The sequence below is a fragment of the Myotis daubentonii genome, chromosome 2 (genome assembly GCF_963259705.1).
Source record: "Myotis daubentonii chromosome 2, mMyoDau2.1, whole genome shotgun sequence".
In the NCBI taxonomy this organism is placed as follows: domain Eukaryota; kingdom Metazoa; phylum Chordata; class Mammalia; order Chiroptera; family Vespertilionidae; genus Myotis; species Myotis daubentonii.
In genome coordinates, this window is record NC_081841.1 from 52,277,641 (window position 1) to 52,298,187 (window position 20,547).

The 20,547-nt window shown below is 55.5% G+C and overlaps 1 protein-coding gene across 1 annotated transcript in view; it reads right to left on the bottom strand.

The window, feature by feature from the left end:
* Positions 1-6,113, bottom strand: part of FIGNL2 (fidgetin like 2) — a 31,043-nt gene extending 24,930 nt beyond the window's left edge. The window contains exon 1 of the mRNA XM_059682932.1: positions 5,854-6,113. The gene's annotated coding sequence lies outside the window, so the exon portion shown is untranslated. The remainder of the gene's footprint in view (positions 1-5,853) is intronic.
* Between the last annotated feature and the right edge of the window lie 14,434 nt (positions 6,114-20,547).

The window sequence follows — 20,547 nt, forward strand, 5'->3', positions numbered from 1 at the left end:
GGGTGCTAGGCAAAGTCTGAACAACCACAGCAACCCTTTCCTTATGCTGCTGTACAGATCCCCACAGACATGTCAAGCACTGTGCTAAATGAACACATTAGTTCATTTAATCCTCACAATAACCCTGGCAGCAGGTGCAACTCTTACTCCCATGTTACAAACCAGGAAACTGATCAGGGAGCCAGGGCAGCCAGCTGCATACAGACCAGGGCTAGGGGAATGGTCGTGTGGGAAAGACACCTGAATGACTGTCGGGTGGCAGATTATGCAGCTCGTTGCAGCCCCGCTGTTCCTCCCCCTCCTCGAATGAGGTGAATCCTTCATGGAAGATGTCTGACCCTAGCCAGTTTGGTTCAATGGATAGAGCTTTGGCCTGCGGATTGAAGGGTCCCAGGTTTGATTCCAGTCAAGGGCACATGCCCAGGTTGTGGGCTCAATCCCCAGTAGGGGGTGTGCAGGAGGATGCCAGTCAATGATTCTCTCTCATCATTGATGTTTCTTCTCTCTCTCTCTCTCTCTCTCTCTCTCTCTCTCTCTCTCTCTCTCCCTCTCCCTTCCTCTCTGAAATCAAAATTTGTTTTTTAAAAAGATATTGGCTTAATGTTAGCTGTCTGATGACATGTGGGTTGTCGCTGGACGTGTTGAGCTCCCCATCAGAACAGGCATTCGGCAGAAGCAGCTGCCTCTCCTGGGAGGGGCTCTCTGGGGAAGGGCTCTTCCCCTCCTCTCTGCCCTGTTTCTGGGACATCCCCACTTGCATGTCTAACAGGCACTGTCAACCCAAGTCCCACACTGAACTGACCACTCGCAGTCCTCCAGCTGCCCTCCCCAACCCAAAGAGGCAGGCAGCTCGACCCTGAAACTTCAGCCTGAAGACTTCAGCGTGAGACGGTGACATAGGGATGGCATCCCACACAGGACCCAGTCTGTCTATAAAGGATCCCCTTTGTAGAGAAGTGAGGGTCTGGCCACGAATGAACGAGGAGCCGAATGAAGGGGTGATGTCCCCTGGTGGCCAGAGTCCCCAGGGAAACCGGAGGCAGACTGGGTAGGGGCAGGGCAGAACCACATGAAGGGGACAGGGTGCTCTTGTTTCAGTAGAACCTGAATCTCACCAGTTTTTCTTTCTCCACTGGCTTGGGAAAAAAGAACAAACACTCCAGACTCTTGAGGATCCAAGGGCCAAACAGGCCAGACAGCAGCAACTAGACCCTCCCAGTTCCCCACTCATTCACCGAATTAGGGTCTCTGTCGCCTATGAACAGCCGACCCCTGGGGAAACTCCGTCTCTGAAACTCCACTGGTGATGCAACGCCCTGCTGTCAAGTACTGGCCTTTTCCCTGGGTCTCTCCTCTCCAGTCATCCTGTGCCCATTCCACAGCTCTGAGCAGGTCACCCCCAGCCCACACGCCTTCAGTGGCTCCCTTCCACAGGGGGTACAAGGAGAGGCCCTGAAAGCATAGCCTGTCCCTTTGCCTCTTCTCGATCCCCAACTGCCTTGCAAGCTCCTTGAAAGTGGGACCACATCCGAAAAGAATGGTTGTTGGATGAATGGCTGCCTGGATAAAATACCCGGGGCCTGGCACAGGGCCCTGCTGAGTGTGCAGTGAGTGTGGCCATGAGCTACACTAGGTGTCTGTGGGAAAGCCAGCAATGCAGGGCTAGGGATGCCCTCCCTGGCCATGGGAGAAACGGAGGGTTGTCACAGGAGACCTGAGGTGTGAAGGCCCAGCTCATGGCCTGGTACACAGGTGCCCAGGAATCCCCAACCCAAGCTGGGAGCTCTTCACTGCCTGGCTGAGGTACACCCAGCACTCTGCACAGTGCTGGTCACAGCAGGTGCTCAAAATAGGTTTGTTAGAGCAAAATGCAGCCTCTTTGTCACATCTTTTTATCAATCCCTGATTAATCCCAGCTCCAGACTCCTGACTCCTTTGATCCTCACAATAATGCTTATGAGGTAGGTACGGTTCTTGGTCCCATTTCACAGATGACATATAGAATATTTAATGGGTGCTGCATAAGTGTGAGCTATGATTTATCAAGACATTTATGAAATGCTTGGAGAAGCTAGATTTCCCTGCCACTCATCCTGGTTCCTGGGGACAAATGGATCCTAAGACAAAATCAGCCCTGGACATGGTCTCTCCAGGCCCACACTCAAGAGATGAGATGATGAACCCATACCCTGGCCTGGGCAGTGGGAACCTTTCCCATTCAAAGCCTGGCCTGTCACCTTGATCCACTACCTCTCGTCCCTTAGCTCATCCTGTTCACCTGCCAGTAGTAAGGCCATGAAACAGCGCTGCCTGTGAAGGAAGGAGTGCTGGGCTGCAGGCTAACTCTGCCCTCAGCACTTCCGAAGGGGGTGGACTAGGTGTAGGGTCCCATGGACTCCAAGGGTGGTGGGGGTGGTGGTGGTGGTGGTCCAAGAATCTCTAAAGCAGAATGCAGTCTAGTGTCAACTGATGCAAGTGCACTTTTCTGGGGACAGCTTTTGCTGGTTCCTTGAGGGCGTCTGTAAATAAAAAACGTTATGGACCCCCAGACTGGGTAATCTTGAAGGCCTCTTCTATGCCTAGTATTCTTGGGCTACATGCATTTCAACATAAACTACTCCCCAACCTTCAAGGCTAACTCAGCTGCTGCCCCAGGAAACTCTCAAATGTCTTGCTTCTTTGACTGCAGCACAAGTCTTGGGCCCAGTCTTGCAGATTCTCTCCTATTTTGATCTTCCTCACTAGCCTGCCAGCTCTCATAAGACAGCAGGACCAGCCCAGGGCTGAGGTGGCAGAAGACACCAGTATACCCCCTGGTTGGCCTAGTGGGGCTCGCCTCTGTCACCTGGAAGGCAGCGGCTGTTGTAGACCACAGGTGCACCTGGGCCTTGGGTCCACCGCTCCCTGCTGCAGCCCTGAAACCTCACTGAGCTGTGCTCCTGTGGGGAACCTGGTTCTCATTAAATTGGGTAAAGGAGTCATTGCCTGCCAGACAAGCCAAGAAGAAGCAAAGTTCTGCTAGAAGGCACAGGGAGGGTGAGGGAGACCAGCCTGTCCCCTGGTCTCCCTGGCTGACCAATGGTGTGGGGACAGGGAGGCAGGGAGACTGGGCTCCTAAGGGCCCAGCAACTGCAGCAGTAGGCGCTGGGGTGGAGAGTGGGGGCAGTCTTGGCCCAGATAATAAGCAATTGTTAATGTGATCCATATGGACCCTGACTGGCCTCTCTGTTTAACAGGATGATAATGGCAGGGAAAGAATGCTGGTCTGTGGGGAAAGGAAGGGGCAAAGTCCTCCCCGACGTGGGGGGAGGGGGAGACTCAGCAATGAGGGGAAGAGAGCCACCACCCAGGGGTCTCCCCCCACCCACCATTTGCCTGAAAATGTCCAGATTCTATGCTTTGCAGGTTGTCCTTATGAAAGCCCTTTAATCCAGCCAACACATATTTATGGGGTACCCGTAAGGTGCTGAGCCCCTCTGCAGGGTACAAGGAAGTATATGCTCCACTTCCACCCTCCAGGAGGCAAAGCCACGCGGCTGGAGGGAGGCACAGGTGCAGGGCCAGGAGAACATGGAGCTGGGGGCTCTGGGGAAGCTACACGGAGGAAGTGTGGCACCCGAGTTGGGCCTTGAAGAATGGGGCGGTTGTGGAAAGACAGGGACAATGGGGAAGGCATTTGGCTGGGGGAACAGCAAGAGCGAAGGCAGAGAGGCGTGAAATTGCGTGGAGAGCCTGAGACCTCAGCCATAAAGCAGCAGCCAGGTGGGGGAGGGGCGGGGGCTCTGCTCCATAAAACGCTGTGGCCGGACTAGGAGGACAGCAAATCAGGGCGCTAGGACCTCTCCCAGTCCCTGAACTGGCATTGTCCGTTCCCAGGACCCTTGGCCCAGCCCCCCCTTATACCGCAGCCAGAAAATCCCTAGGGCCTAGGCTAGGGCCTCCGAGGCCGTCCGGTGTCTCTCCCCGCCTCTCCTTCTCCTCGGAAGACGGGGTCCTCCTGAGGAATGGGGTCTTGGGGGCCTCTCCCGGAGCAGCTCCACTGCCTCGAGTAGCTGAAGTCCCTTTGGCCCAAGTGGGCTTTCCCGCAGAAGACATTACAGCGAGGGCACAGGGCTCACCCCTTACAAGGGTGGCTGCTGCGGACCCCAATGGAATCAAGTGGAAATAAATGAAATGGTGTTAAATACGAGGAAGGGGGATTTACGAGGCCTGTCACGGGACCCAGCACCGCTGGGCCCACAAGCCCCGCCCCTTTCTCGCCCACCCGCGGACGCCCGGCCCCGCCTCCTGCCCCCGCAGCTCGGGCGGCCCCGGGGGCACCCGTGTGGCTGCTGGGATTCCGCAGAGCCGCGGCACCCAGTCTCCCGGCGCGTCCGGCCTCTGGGCTAAGGCACAGGGAGGACGGCGTTTGCTCCCGGAGAGAAGCTCGGGGGGACCCCGGCCCCGCCGTGTCCAGACGGATGCACCGGGGTTTCAGGTTGGGTTCGGGACGGTCGAGGGCTCCCTGGGCATGGCCAGAGTCCTTCTGACCCAGCATCGCCCGGCCCACTCTAAAGCACCCACGGGGAAGGCTCTGGGCCCGAGAACCGCGAAGTTCTGCCGCCGCAGAAGCCCAGAATGGAATTGGACCCGGGTCCCGGGTCCTCGCTGCTGGGCCGGGTCGGGAGGCCGCTCAGCCGCCGCAGCCGTGCGGACTACAACACAAACATTCTCCCGTCCTCTATTCTCCTCCAAATTAGGTATCCATGGCGACCGGGCCAGGCAGCCTGACAGCCCCACGGCCTAATCCTGATTTAGTGACCGTCCCTTCGACAGCCCACCCACCCGCCCACCCAACCCCTGCGCCCTAGGCCGCTCACACTCTCCCTCGCGCAGACCCCTGCCCAGGCCGCCTCTGCCCAGGAAGGGCACCCGGGATGGAGGGGCCGGGCAAGGGGGCCCACGTTTGCTGAGCACCTACTGTGTGCCCAGCGCTCTGCGGAGGGCCCTTTACAGAGCGGGCTCCCAGCGAGGGGATTGGGGCAGACCACGCGCGCGCTGGCGGAGTGGGCAAGTTTAAGGGGCTCCGTCTAGAGCGGGAGTCAGTGGGTCTCCCTTGTAGGCTGCAGCCCGTGGGTGCAGGTGAGAGCAGCTCCCCGCAGCACCCTGACCCTGAGCGGGGGTCTCTGCTCTCCCGGCTAGGGGAGAAGAAAGGAAGGGCTAGGGTTAGGGTTAGGGGCGCGGGGCCCCCAGTGGCCTCCGTCTCCTGTCACTGCCCGTCACGATGCTGGGGGATCCGGGCCAGGAACCCAGCCCCCACCTCTCTCTCTCTCTCTCTCTCTCTCTCTCTCTCTCTCTCTCTCTCTCTCTCTCACACACACACACACACACACACACACACACACACACACACACACGCCGCTGGACAAAGACCTGACGGAGTGGGAGGGGCCTGCGGGCCGGCCCTCGGGCTCCGGACACCGGATCCTTCTGGGACCCGAACCCGCAAATCCTGCTCCCCACCCCCCATCCCGCAAGCTCCCCCCAGAGACGGCAGCTCGCTACTGCGGCAGCCTCCGCACCGAGGGGGCGGCGAGGAGGGTGCCCGTCGGCGGCGGAGAGGACCCCTCCCCGGCCCGCGCCTCCCCGGGGCGGCGACCCCCGGTCCCCACGCGCCCGCCTGGGTCTCTCGCGGCTCTTGCCCTTCGACCGCCGCCTAGTTGAACCCCGCGACCTGCAGCCCCCGCCCTCTCCGACCCTCGCCCCGCCGCGCGCCCGCGGACAAAGCTCCGGACACCCGGCCCGAGCGGTCACCACCCCTGACCCCGCCGGCCGCGCGCTCCCGCGCCTGCCCGGCCGGCCCGCGCCCCGTACCTCGGCATCCCGGCCGGTCCTAGGTGAGTGTGCGCGGCCGCGGGGGGCGTCCGGCCCCGGGGCCGGGGCGCGGGCCGGGGGCGACAGGCCGGGGCTGGAGGGCAGCGGCGCTCACCATCCTGGAGCCGCTACTGCTGCGGCCGCCGCGGCCGGGAGCGGGACTGGGCAGTGGGGGTGGCCGGACAAGGGGCCGCCCCGGCTCCCCCCGCAGGCAGGACCCCCACCCCCACCCCCGCCTCCCCTCGCCCGCCCCCAGCGCCCTCCCTCGCCGCCTTGGCTGCCCTCCCCTCCTCCCGCTCCTCCCTCCCCCGGGGCCCCTCCCTTCCCCCAACTCCCGCCCCTCGCGGGCCCTCTCCACCCCTCGGCCCCGCCCCGCCCCCACTCCCGGGCTCGGCGGCCCCTCCTCTCCGCCCCCGGCCGGCCCGCCCCGCGCCTCCACGGTCCCTGAAATAAATTAGCCACTCGGGGGCGAAGGAGCCAATGACCCTTGTGTGCAGTGTCCTTGGGCCCGCTCGGCCCGCCCCTCTGCCTGGCCGTCGGGGCGGGAAGTTGGGGTGCGGGTGGAGCGGGGCCGGCCGGTCGGGTGGGGGAGCGGGCCGCCGAGGGGGAGGCCGGGATTGGGCAGCGGCCCGCGAGCGAGTCCGGCCGGTGTGAGCGGCTTCCTGGGTCGAAGGGCAAAGGGGAAGGCAGCCCGCCCGCCGGGTCCGCTAGCTCCCGGACCCCTCTCCCCTCGGCCTGCGCCCCTGGGCCGGCCAGAGCCTTGTTGACTCGCGTTTCCATCCCCTCCCCGAGGTGAACGGAGCACCCACTGTACCAGCCGTGGCCGCGCCAGCCCGGGATGCGGAGGCTGGACGCACCGCCGGCAAGCCCACCCTCTGCGCAGGGCCACTCAGAGCGGAGGGCGCGGGGCTGAGCGCGAGCCGGGACGCGGCCGCCGAGGGTGGGGTGTGAGTTACAAACGTGCTTCCCCGAGCAGGGTTTCCCCAGGAAGGCCACCTCCCCTCTAGGCCAGGCGGGCTGAATGGTGGGAGGCGGAGACGGAGGGTGGACACTCAGAGTGTCCCAAGGTGTCCATTAACCGTCGCTGTGCGGCATGGGGCTAGTAGGTGCTGGGGACATCTGAGAGGGTCCCAAAGGCACCGTCCAGTCCACGGAGAGACAGAATTCCATCAGACACACAGGCACGCGGCTTCAGCTTCCGAAGTGATCCGGCCAGGAAAGGAAGCCTGCAGGGTGAGGGACCCGTAGCAGCACCCGTCTTGCCCCAGGAGGTTATAGATGGGGCTGGGCGTAGGTTGGAGGATGCAGATAGATTTCCTGGAGGAGATGTTGAGCACCTAGAGCAGTGGTTCTCAACCTTCCTAATGCCGCGACCCTTTAGTACAGTCCCTCATGTTGTCGTGACCCCCAATTTCATTGTTACACATTGAACATAATTAAAGCATAGTGATTAATCACAAAAACAGTATGTAATTATATACGTGTTTTCCGATGGTCTTAGGTGACCCCTGTGAAAGGGTTGTTCGGCCCCCAAAGGGGTCGCGAACCGCAGGTTGAGAACCCCTGACTTGAGGGTCCCAAGGCAGTGTCTGAGGGTCCTCTCTTCTGCGGGTTCCCCCCCCCCCCTTTTGCATGCAATTCAGTCTAAGTACCAGTAGGACAGGGTTGCCCCTGCACCCTTCACCACCAGCCCGCAGGGTAGTGTCTGTGCTCTGTGTGGTGAAGAATTCTAAACATTTCTAGTGATGGTTCCTCTTGGAGTTCTGGGTTCTGACCTCTCAGGGCATCCCCCTTTGCACCCTCAGGGAAAAAGGAGGGGGGGACTCAATAGCTCCCATGTTTTTCCCAGCCCAACCATGGAAACAAGACCAGCACCCAATCAGGCTTTAAAACTCACCAAGATCAGGATCTCCACCTCCATAATCCTCTCTTCCTCTCCACCACACACACACACACACACACACACACACACACACACACACCCCCGGGACCACACCCCAGCACAGGGGAGGTATCTATCAAGGGTCTCAATGGGAAGGCAGCCCTGGCTTCAGAATTAGAAAGGTAGGAGGAAGTGGGCTATAGCCACCTCCCTAGAAGGGCTGAACTCCGTGCTGCAGGGACCACCCCACAGATAACAGAGGTAGAAGGACCTTGTTTAGTATTTCTTCCTGACGGAGCATCTGAGGCCCAGAGAGACGTGGCATGCTTCGGGTCACACGGCAGAGCTGGATCTAGAATCCACTGTGCTCTTTCCACCCCGCCTGCCAGGCTCCCCAAGGGTCAGAGGCAAGAGAGACCAATGCCCACATGAGCTGAGTGACCTCGACCACCAAGACTAGCACCAGGGCAAACCTGGCATTGCCAGGGCATTGTGGCTGGGTGTCACTGGGGCCGGGGCCGGGTGGATGACAGGCGTTAGAATGGAGGAAAGAATTGATAGGGCGCTCCCCTGTAGCAGGGGTCTAGTTCTGCACCCCCCTCCCAGTGCCGGTAGGAAGGACGAGGTTAGACCTCAGGAAGGCCTTCCCAGTGAGAGAGGAGGGTGGGCCAGCGTGCTGAGGAGGCCTTTGCTGGACTCCAAGGTTCGGCATCTGGGAGGTGCTGAACTGTTTCTGATGGGTAAACTGGCATGCGTCACATTCGCAGGTGGGGGTGAGGCTGGTCTCTTCACCCTTCAGCCCCCCATCCTGCACCAGTACTCAGGCAATGAAGTGTGACCCCCCTCTGCGAGCTCATTAAAGTCCTGTTAATACATCATCCAGCCTCCTGGGCTGACATTGAATCCTGGCCAATGGCCCTTCATCATGTCTCTCCCTCGGCCCTCATGTGTGGGGCCTGGGGGGGGTCTGCCTCTGAAGACGCCCTGCTGACCCTCTGGCTGTCCCAGCCAATGGATCTGTGCCTGGAGAATCCCCTGCTGAGAACATGCTGGGCAGGGCGTCTGGTGATCACCCCCCAGCAGGTCAAGTGCCCAGCAGTGGATTGGATAATAATAGTGGTGTTGGTGGCAGTAAAGTGTGGCTTTGGCGGAGGGCCCTTCATTCTTTCCAGCCCTTTTGCTTGTGTCACATCCTATCCTCCACCCCGCTCCTAGTGCTGGGCTTGGGTAGGGGCATGTGAATATATGCAGGGGTGTGCGAGTCCATGACCTTCCTGATCCAGGGACTTGCAACAGGACCTTTCTGAAAACTTCACAAAAATAAAATAAAATAAAAAATAACCCAGCTGGCCCAGAGAGAATCAGCATTCAGTGGTGTGAATGGGAGAGAGGAGAGTTAGAGGGAAGATGTGTGAAGCCAGAGAAGGAGCAGGGAGGAGCAGATAGGGTGAGGAGGAAGGAAAGACAAGGGCCCTGGGGAAGGATGGGGTGGGGGGAGGAAGGGAGAAAGAAATGGAAGAGAGGAAGAGGAAAGGGTGGGGAGACCTCTCTTTGTGGTCCTAGGCATGAGCCACTCAGGAGTCATTAAGAAGCAGGAAAGGAAGGAAATGCGTCCTGGCTTGGGGACTGGGGTGCATGCCCAGTGGACACCACACCCTGTTGGCTGCTACTGTCCCCCACTTTCACTGGGCTCAGGCTGCTCGCCCACAAATGGAAGCCCTAGCCCTCTTCTGGCTGCTTGGCCTTCCAGTTCCCATGCCTCCCCAGCCCTGTCCAACCACTCACAACCTTACCGTTGGTGCTTATTCCAGCTTTGTCTGGGCCCCACCCCCACCCCACAGCCAGCCTAGGGGCTCTTCGTAGAATTAGAAAAAGTGTCCTTTCTTCTGGGCAGACACAGCTCTGTGCCAGACCACACAAGGCTTGGGAGGAGGAGCTGGGACTTGCCATCAGTACCCCCCTCTCCCCGAGGAGCCCAACACTTGGGGACCCTGAGATCCACTTCCAAAATCTTCAGCCTGCATCTGGCTCTGCCATTGGCCTGTGAGCAGAAGCACCCCCACCCCGCCCCCACCCTGCAGCACAGCCTTTAGGCCAGCAGGCCACCCTGACTGTCATCTCACCCTGCGCCTTTATCACAGTCCCACAGAACCTCTCACTAAGCATCCACGCCATTTTAATACATCAGAGTCTCTCCCTGGGGTATCATTCTCCCCTCTTCTGCCTGGGGAGTTACCCCTCGCCCCCAGCAGAACTGGTAGTTCCTACCCCAGAGCTCCCTTAATCCCTTTTTTCTAGGTCCCAGGTGTTGAGCCCAATACCCTGCCTCCTGGAGGAATCCTTCCCTTCCTGTACCTCATCCAAAGGGGAAGACTCCACCCAAGCCTGCCTGGCTCACGCTCCTGCACGCCAGCTCCTCTGGAACCCCACTGGGCTTCTCCCTTCCCTGCAGCTTACAGACCCAGGGCAGAACAGGGAACTGGAAACCCAAGTGGCCCAGAGGTCGCCCCACCCCCACTCTGTCCTCACGGGGGCTCGCCTGACAGGAGATTCCCAGCACATCTGGTTGTACTTAAATCATCCAGTGGCCAACTGCCCAGGCATGTTCCCCCTTTCCTCCCCTCTGCCCTGGCTTCCTCCCCGTCCTAAACGAGTCTCCAGGCCTCTCCTCCAGGATGACTTCCCTGATTGGCCGGCCTCAGTATCCACAGCCCACCCTCGAACCCGATCCTCTCTGGGTCTGGGGTTTGGGAGGGTCTGTGCTCAGCATGGCTCAGCGTGTGGAGCCCCATCCTTCCCAAGCCCTGGTCCCGGATAGAAACCCTCCCCCAGGCAGGAAGGGGAGCTGACCGAGGGCTTCTCCTCTGTGCCCTTGGCCCCCAGGGTGGCTGCCTCCAGTTACTGGTGTGTGTAGTGAAAAGGGGGAGTGTTCCTGCCTTTTTAAAGCTTTGGTTCAGATCCCATGACAACTCTCGCTGTCAGCCTTTTCCAAAAGGCGTTGCTAATGTTAAAGAACAAAAGGGAAACAAATACAGAGAACACAGTAAGTATAAAAAGACACATCTACAAAGACAAGGTTTGTGGATCTGATGTGACCTGCCTCACCAGGGCTCCAGGTTTGAACAGTCATTCATTCATTCAATAGTATGTACTGGCACCTAAGTGTACTGAGTTCTAGGAGTAGAGACTTACATCAGAGTAAGGTCTTTGAATAAGACCTCAGTGCTTCCTAGAGAAACTCATGGTCCGTGGAGGAGAGAGGCGGGTGGCCGAGGAAATGTCAGGTGCTGTAATGGACATGAGTGGGGAGGCACTGCAGTGCACCGGTTGAAGATCAGAGACCCGCAGGCACTTTTGTTACACAAGGAAAACACCTTTTTACAAAAATTAGAAAATACAGACAAGCACAAAACAAAACAATCCAAAACCCTTATCCCATCACCTGGAGATAACCACTGTTAAGACTTTGGAACAGGCCAGACATTTTTCCAGATATTGATATATAAAGAGAGAGATCTCCACACTATTTTGTAATCTGTAGACAAATGTTTTGAATATATTTTTTCTGTCTATAAATACATTTATACCACATAATTTTTTAAATTGATTTTAGAGTGAGAGGAAGGGAGAGAGAGAAACATCAATTTATTGTTTCTTTTACTTATGCATTCATTGGTTGCTTCTAGTATGTGCCCTGATGGAGGAATCAAACCTGCAACCTTGGTGTATCCAGGACAATGCTCTAACCAACTGAGCTACCTGGCCAGGCATATACCAGGTAATTTTTTGACAGCTTAATATTCCATCATATGGACATGCAAGAATTAGTTTGTTTCCTTTGTTGTTGAATTTCTTTTCCAAAAATAAAGGCTTAGTGAACAGACTTGTAACATCCGCCTTGTTGCATGTGTCTTATTAGGATAAATTCTTAGTAATGAGGACACATATGTTTAGCCTGTGGAACCACTAGCCCAGGGCGGTGCTCTCATATCTCCTCCAGGCAGCCCTCCCAGACTGGCCTTCCAAGGCCCAGTGCATCTGCCAAGGCCCATCCCTTTGCTAGTAGCTTCATCACTTAGTGGCCTGGCCTGGAAACCCTGAAAAATGCTCAGAAGGCCTGGCTGGTGAAGGCCAGGAGGGGCCCTGAGTGGAGAGCACAAAGCCGGCTTGTCTGGGGCTTGGAAAGAGGCCCCGCCCCTTGGGGCTGCTGGCAGAGCATTCCTCCCAGGACAATGGCTGCCTCGGAATCCCGAGAATGGAGGAGGCTGGGTGGCTTCCCCAGCCCCCTTCTCCCCTCACCAAGTTGTACCCATTCCGAAATGGAAAGAAGGGGCACTTGCATTGGGGGCGGGGTGGGGCGGGGCAGTGCACCCAAGTCTACAGCCCCCTCCTTTTCGCTTCCTTTTCGCTACTCTAATCCACACAGCAGGAGTTCTGCCCAGGCACCCCTTCTTTGTGGATCTTGGGCAAGTCCTTCTCTCTCTTTAGGCCCCTGTCTCCTCAACTGTAAAATCAGCAGCTTGGATCCAGTGCTAAATTCCCCACAGATCTAACATGCCCCAATGTAGTGGCTAAGACACACACACACACACACACACACACACACACACACACACACGTGCTTTGGAGCCAGATGGCCTGAGTTCGAGTCCTGGTCTGCCCTCTTTCCTGTGAATTTAACACGAGACCTGAGCTTCCCCATCTGTAAAGGGAGGTTGCTGATAGGTGCTTTTCTCTCCCTCAGGGAGCATCCTGCGGAAGGATGAACAGATGCTCATGGGACATCTGTCTGATTCAGCGAAATCTGTGAATGATATTCAGCAAAACTCCTGTGTCAGGTCACATGTCTTCATTTTTGTTTGGGAAATGCAGGCATTTCCAATACAGCCAGCGATTGGTGACATAGGATTCCAGGCTCCTAATAACCCACTGGAGGATTAGGACTAACACACTTAAACAGTGAACAGCATGGATTTCCTATCAATATTTTTTAGCTGTTTGCCACAAACCTACTCCCACTCTCCTTCATATGCTTGTTCTCTCCTTCCCCCTACTCACCTCCTCCTCCACCCTACTCCCGTACTCCCCCAGATTAAAATCCTCTGCTGTAAGTACCAGAAAACTCTCCCCGCAATGGCTTGTCCAATGAGGAAAATACACGATCATATTTTATCCAACTGATGTGCCACTGATGTTAAGAAGCACTGTTACTTCCTGTGCCATTGGAACGAAAAAAGTACTGCCAATTAAACTGACACAGGGATTTCTTAGCACTTAGAATTTTTATTTGTTAAAAAAGCTCTTTTAGATCTATATGGGAATATATTTTTAACACATATTATTACTCTTGTGCATGTGTAATAAGGAAAACCTGGGCAAAATAAATTGGTTAGGGCTTTCTTTCAACTTTATTGAATTCAGAGTCTGATTCTTGGAATCACTGTTCAACTCTGAGCTGTCAATGTCTGTGTTTTTCCACATAGACTCGCCATCTGGGCCATCACGAGTATTGGTGCTATAGCGTTTCTTAAAAGATTGTTCGACTGAATTATCTATTACTGTGAAAAAAATTATCCCAACTTTTAGAAGCTTAAAGCAACAAATATTTATTATCTTATAGTTTCTTTGGGTCAGGAACCAGGCAATGGTTTAGCTGGGTGGTTCTGGCTCAATGTCTCTTATGAGCTGGCACTCAAACTGTCGGGGGTAGGGCTGGGGTGGGGGGCAGTCACGGAGGGCTCACTCACACGCTGCGGGCAGACTCAGTTCCTGGCTGGCTATTGGCTGGGTACCTCAGTTCTTCACCCCGTGGGCCTCTCCACAGGTGGTCTGACTGTCTTCCTGACAGGGCAGCTGGCCTTCCCCACAGCAAATGACCCAAGAGAGAGCACAAGCTAGCATTCGAGACAGAGGCCATCGTCTTTTTAAAATCTCATATTGAAAGTGACATATCATGATTTCTGCTCTACCCCATTGGTCACAAAAAAAACCCAACCCAGAACAAAGTGGGGAGGGGCTACATAAAGGTGTGACTAGCAGGAGGTGAGGACCATGGCGGGCTATTTTGCAGACTGCCTACCACATGCTCCTAAGCCACTGGCATCCATCCTGGAAGTGCTGATGCTGGTAGATGGCCAGGCGTCAGTCAGGACGCCAAGAATCCTTCCATGGCGTGAGGACTGGAACACCACAGGGTTGCAGTTGTCCTGCCACGACAGCAGGAAGGTCCCTCCGTTTGCACACGTGCAGGAAGGACAGCTAAGCACAATGGCTGCATGACTGACAGCAGACCACGATGCTGATGATGATAAGATGTAGGGTGATTTCAGAAATGTCCAAGTGTGACCAACTGTGCACTTTAGAGAATGAGAAATGGTGGCCTCAGAGTTGATTAATTCAAAGACTCGACACCTGCTTCAGAGACCCAGGTCCCTTCTATCTTTGAATCTCACACCCTCAGCACATCTGCTGTTCCCTGTGGACAGTTCTCCTCAAGTCACAAAGTGGCCGATGCAGTTCAATCATCCCACGTGGTCCCGACTGTTACTCTCAGGGGCCTCCTTTTAAAAGCGAGGAAATCTTTCCCAGAGACATCCAAAACTTTTCCCCTCTTGTCTCATTGACCAGAAATTGTTACTGCCTGTGTTAGCCTCTTATGAGCTGGCACTCAAACTGATTAGGTTCAATTGAATATGTTAGCAAAACTCAGAATGATTTAAACAAGATTGAAATGTATTCTTTCTCATAGGAAAGAACTGTGAAGGTAAGGCAGTTTCGGTGTCATCAGGGAGCCAGGTGCCACCCATCTCATGTGATTTCATTCTCCAACTCACCTCACGTTCTAACGTGGCTGCTAGGGTTCCAACCATAATATCCACATTGTAGACGAGAAGGAACCAAAGCAGAAGGGCGAAGCATTCATCCCCAGAAGAGTCAGCTGGATAGCCTATGGGACATTCCTGTTTACATCTTCTTGGTCAGGACTTGGTCACATGGACACACCTACCTGCAAAAAACACACTAGAAACATTTTTTTAGCAGGACACTGTGTCACCTTAAATAAACTTTGACTCTTTATTATACAGGAAGAATGAATGTTAGCTGGCCACAATCAGTGTCTTCCACTGCCCTCCAGCCTACACCAACCCCTGGTCAGGGGCCAGGATTACCAGGATCGACGTAGATGCATCAGGATTTACTCCTGAGTTGGACACAGAGTTATGTTCCTTGATAGGTAACTCCCTGAACAAAATTCTATTAATAAGGAAGAAGGTCATTCTTGGTTATTTACCAATAACCACTGCCCTCCTTTCTTGCTAAAAGAGCCGTGATTTTGCTCAGGAACCAGGCTGCCATGTTCTTCAGGGGAGTGAACCACTCCCCAGCCCCAGGGCTGAATCTCAATTAGGCTGAGACAACTGTGGGAATCCCATTCCCTCTGCCAGTGTTTCATTGAAGAATGGACATGTAAAATATGATTCTGGCCTATGAAACATGAGAGGATGTTCTTTGGGAAACTTCTGGAAAAATTTCTCAGAGGCCAAAGGAGAAACAACTTTTCTTGGCCTTTGGACGGAGCTGTCTGCATGTGATGTCTGGAACTGCAGCAGCCATCTGTGACTCTAAGAGAAGTCAGGGCACAAGGACATGATAGGATGGTAGGGAAAAGAGGAAGAAATATGGGGGAATATGCATAGTAGAGAATTCTACTCAGCAATAAAAATGAACTGATACACACGCACACACACACAAAGCATGACTCTCAAAAACATTGTCTGAAGCAAAAGAGCCAGACACAATAGAGTGTATACAATTTTATTCCATTCATAGGATGGTCTAGAACATGCACGACTAAGCTATGGAGGTAGAAGTCAGATTGGTGGTTACCTGTGGCAGGGGGTGTGGGAGGGATTGACCACATATGGATGAGAGAGAGAACTTTCTGGAATAACGTCAGTGAGCTATATCTTGATTGGAATGGTGGTTACCAGGTATACGTTTGTCAAAACTTATCAAACTGCACTTTTAAAATCTGCATTCTACTGCATGTAAATTATATTTCAATAAAGTTGATAAAAGAAGGCAAGAAGAAAGGAAGGAAGGAAGGAAGGAAGGAAGAAAGAAAGAAAGAAAGAAAGAAAGAAAGAAAGAAAGAAAGAAAGAAAGAAAGAAAGAAAGCTGGTTTTTTTATAACATTGTTGTCACTGAATTAACCAACAGCCTCACCTTGGAGCTTCCTGTTTTGTGACACAGTAAGTAAATGAACATCCTTACTGTTTTGACCATTTTTAAGTTGTGTCTTCTGTCACTTGAAGCCCAATCCCTCTTGCAAAAATGGGGGAGAGGCACCCAGAGGTCAAGATACAGATCCAGCCCTGGAAACTATGGGCTTCGAGGAACAGCTGGAAAGGGCAAGAGACAGAAACTCTGCTTGATCTGGTGGGGTCTGCTCCCCACCCACCATCAAACCGAGCCCAGTACAGCTGGGGCCTTCTCACTTCTCACCTCCCCTGACTTCCCCACCCCCACCTGTTCTCAGGACTTATTCTCAGGCTTCTGGTGACAACTGAGAGAAAACGCAGGGAACTCAGCACAGTGCCTGGCACATAGTAAGAATTCAGTGAGGCTCCTGTGCTACCTCACCTGGCCCTGGCGAGGGTGCGCTGGGCCTGAATCCTGCAGAGGTACGAGGAGAGGAGGGAACAGAATTCAGAAACCTGCAGATGGCTGATGATACCCAAAGACAGTGCGGATGGGATTGCTTCTTAGGCTTTTGGCGAAGATTACAGGCAGTATCTGTTTCTATCATCAGGTAGATGCTGGTAGAGGGAAATAAGAAACATGGAAGGAGGAGCAGATTGGGGGGATTTAAAAGAAGAGGATAAGTTGAGTTTGAGGTGCCTGTGAGCAGTGTAAAGTGGTGAACAAGAACAAGGCTCTGCCACCAGCCACCTATGCAATCTTGGGCAAGTTACCACCGTTCTCAGAGCCTCAGAGTCCTCACCTCTAACACAGGATTTCTCCGAATACCTACCTCATTAGTTTCTGTAAAGACTGGATGGAACAATATATCCCAAGTGTTTAGCATAGTGCCTGGCACATAGTAAGTGCCCATTAGGTAGTAATAATTTTGACCATCCTGCCTCATCTGCCCAGGCAGGAAGCCTCACGCTGGGCAGCGGCTGCCATAGTACCAACTATAGCTGACATGTAAGAGAGTCTGGAGCTCACATTCCCTTCTCCTGCCTCAAGCAGGATGTCCCCCTGCAGAGAATTGCCTCTTCTTGTCTTTTCCTTTGACCTGGTTCCTCCCTCCCTTCCAGTGTCTACTCTTTCCTCCTCTTCCAGGAAGACTTCCTTGACTAATGCCTCCTCCTTCCCTGACAACCTCTCCACAAGCCTCCCTGTAGAGGCTGGCCTCCGAGCCCAGAGCTCTAGCCACTCCCTCCCATTGCCCATCCCTCCATAAGGACCACTCCGGCTCAGATAAGACCTGGGCCCAAGGGGATGTTTGCCCAGGAGGGTAGGGATGCCTGATCTACACCACATCCCCAGATGACCTCAGAAAGAGGCGGGGGCTGGGGAGGAGGAGGCCACCTGCCAGAATGGCAGCAGACAGGCCAGCTAAATCCTTGACCTATGATTTAAGGGGTCGGGCACAGTTCAATAGAGCACTCCAGGCTGCGCCCCAGCCCTTTCACACAGGTCAGGGCGATTGAGGGGCGGGAGGGGAGGAGGGCCATCTTCCCCAAGAGCCCCTTGGCGTCATTCCCAGTCCTCTGAGGCATAATCCAGCACCCGGAACCCACAAGCCCCATCAGCATCAGTGCAGAGGCCCCTCTGAGAGGTGCAGGGGGATGTGGGAGCGGGGAGGGGAGGTGGACCAGGGAGGTGGGAGAGCCATGAGACCCATGGCATCACAGTTCAAGGCAGACAGTATGCGTTCCATAAGGCTCCCGCCTATGTTAACCACAGGGCCTTTGTTGGGTCCTCGGACTCAGCAGTCCCAGGCGGCCCTAGTCTCTGTTCTCCTCCTTCTCCTTTGGCATTTCCTCCCAGCTGTGCGCAGCTAGGATTGGGGGAGAGGCCCTTTAAACTGCGGGAGTGTCCGATGGGGAATCCCGTGTGCCAAACGTGGAGCGACTTTCCTAGACGTCAACGCCCGTCAGGCCTCCCCCGGAGAGCCACACCGGGGTGCAGCTCTCAGTCCGAGGCCCGCCTCCACCTGCCCCGCCTCCCCACCGCCCAGCGCCCACATTTGCCCACTGGCAGTGCTATGCAAATGAGATGCAAAGCAACCCGAGGAGGCTGTTGGGATTGGCTAACGCAGATGACTTTGCCCGCCCAATCCGGGGCGTCCGCCGCCTGGGCTCCCCCTCCTCACCCAGCCTGGTCCCCGCCCATAAATCAGCTCGGTCAGCGTTAATGGCTCCTGACTAATTGCTTGGACTCGGGGCTACGGGCTCGGGTCGCCCGCATTAAAATTCAATCAGGCCCCGCGCTGAGCTATTAAATATTCATTGGGAGAGCTTCCCGAAACCAGGCTGGGGGAGGGGAATAGACTGGGTTGGAGGAATAACCCCAACCCCCAGAATCCCCAGCTTCAGGCGAGGCTTCCCCACCCCCTCCCCCCTCTCCAACTGCTGCCGCCTGGTTTCCATTCTGCTTGGCCTGATTTCTCTCTGGAAAGTTCCTAAGCCCTCTCTAGAGACTTCTGGTCGAGTGGGCTACCCTGAAGAAAACGTGGGTTAAAATATGCCCTAGTCCTCTGGCCCGTGTCCCCTCAGGCCTGGCCACCTCGCCCCACCCACCCCTTACCTAGCGACCCCTGGGGGCCCTACCAATGCTGGAGCCTCAGGTCCCACCAGGAAGGGCATAGCTCCAGGGCACACGGGGCTTCACCTTAGGAGAGGCCCCTGGTCCCTGGCCCTGCCGCCCTGCCAGGGGCTTTCCTGGCACTACGCTGACCATCCTCAGCATGGCTTGGGAGGGCTTCGGGCTGGGCAGCGTGGGGTTCATGTTAGACAGAGGAGGGGCTCTGTGCAACCCTCCTCTCCACTCCCCTTCCCCCAGGAATGCAGCCTGTCCATGCTCCTGGGCCCCTGGCCTGATGCTGAGCAGGCTGCCTGGAAGTTCTCAAGGAGGGTACCCAGGGGGAGGGGGCTGGACCTGAGGGTCGAGAGGGGGCCTTTGGGAGTGTCCAGTTCTTAAACAGGAAATGCACCCCCACCACACACACACACACACACACACACACACACACACACACTGATATATACACCAAAGTTGGGGGGGTTATGAAGAGGGTTTAGTGGGTGTAATGACAGGCATAACTCAAAGGCTGGAGTGAGCCTCACAAATGAGAACTGGAAGTTTTCCTAGGCCCTCCATGTGTATGGAGACATCTTTTGACACAGCTCCAGTCCCTGGGCTAGGAGGTGTTTGAGTTGCGGGAAGTAAAGCACCAGGAATTTGCTAGGAGAGACCTGCTCCCTTGCCCAGTGTTTACAGCGAATCCTCAGGACAAACCACCTGCTCACTGGGCTCTCCCCCTGCCCTTTGGGCTGCTCCCTGCTCCGGAGCCTGAGGTCCTGCAGGAAATGACCCCTGGGAGGCATGGGGAAGGCTAAGACGGCCAGAGCCACAGAGTGCCCTGCAGATGCTGCCGGGGAGGGATGGAGGCCGAGGACACCAGGCTCTACAAGGCCAGAGACGCTCAGGGCTTGGGAGGGAGGGAGGGGCGCGGGAAGGGGGGTGAAGTTCAAGGAAACTGTTTTGGGGAACACTGGAAAGGAATTCTTAATCTGTTATTCTGAGAGCATCACCCTTTGGCCCAGCAGGACACCTAGAATTCTTGCCTGAGAACCCTTACTCCTCCAGGGCTTAGCTGCTCTCCTAGCAGGAAGTGGGGGCCCCAGGAGAAGCACCCCCTCTCCAGGACTTGGGCCCCAGAGCTGGGTGCAGAGCAGAATGTGTCTGGCAGCGATTAGCAGGGGAGCTGGGGCTGGGAGGCCTCAGGCTTCAGTGGGTCAGGAGTGACCGGAGCCAAGTGTCCGATTCCAAAGCCAACCATCACAGGCACTCCAGGATTGCAGCTCACCCCACGTGTGGTTCCCATTAGGGCTGGCTGGGGTCTTCCTGAAGGCCAGGCGGATTCCTGAGCCCCTCCCCCAAGAGCCCCTCCCTCTTGGGGCTGTTCAGAATGCCTTACCCAGTGTCTAGGGGTGGCCTGCCAGAGTCAATCTTAGCGATTTTCAGGGGCATCCCACTCCACAGGGCCTCCCCACCCACTCAATGATGTGTTTGCAATCCCTTAAAGGGGACAAAGGGATAGGGGACAAACTTTTAACCCCGGGAAGGTTAATCCCTGGAGACCGCTACACTTGTGCCTGGGAGCCTTCCCTCCTCTCTGGGCAGCTGCGTGGTTCAGGCCTCAGCCCTCTGGCCTGGATGCTGGCAGCTGTCCCCATTGACCAGGCCATCCCTCCCTACTGTCCCAGAGGGGGCAGCCTAAAACCCAGGCCTGTTTTTCAAATCATTGCTCCCCTTACAAAATTTTCAATAGCTTTTTAGCAACTGGGCCAGCAGTTTGTGTTCCCGGATATGTTGGCGTTATGTGTGCTTTAGACACACTCACCATTTAAGGTTTTTAAAACTAGTTTTCAGCATTTAAAAATCAGGGGGGTAACACGTAAAAAAATCTACATTTCTAACTTTTCTTTGAAAATATCTGACAGCACTAAGCTCGCGTTCCTGCATGGCAGTACCTGGTGAGGGCTGAGCGCCCACTCGGCCTTCAGAAGGCGTCTGTG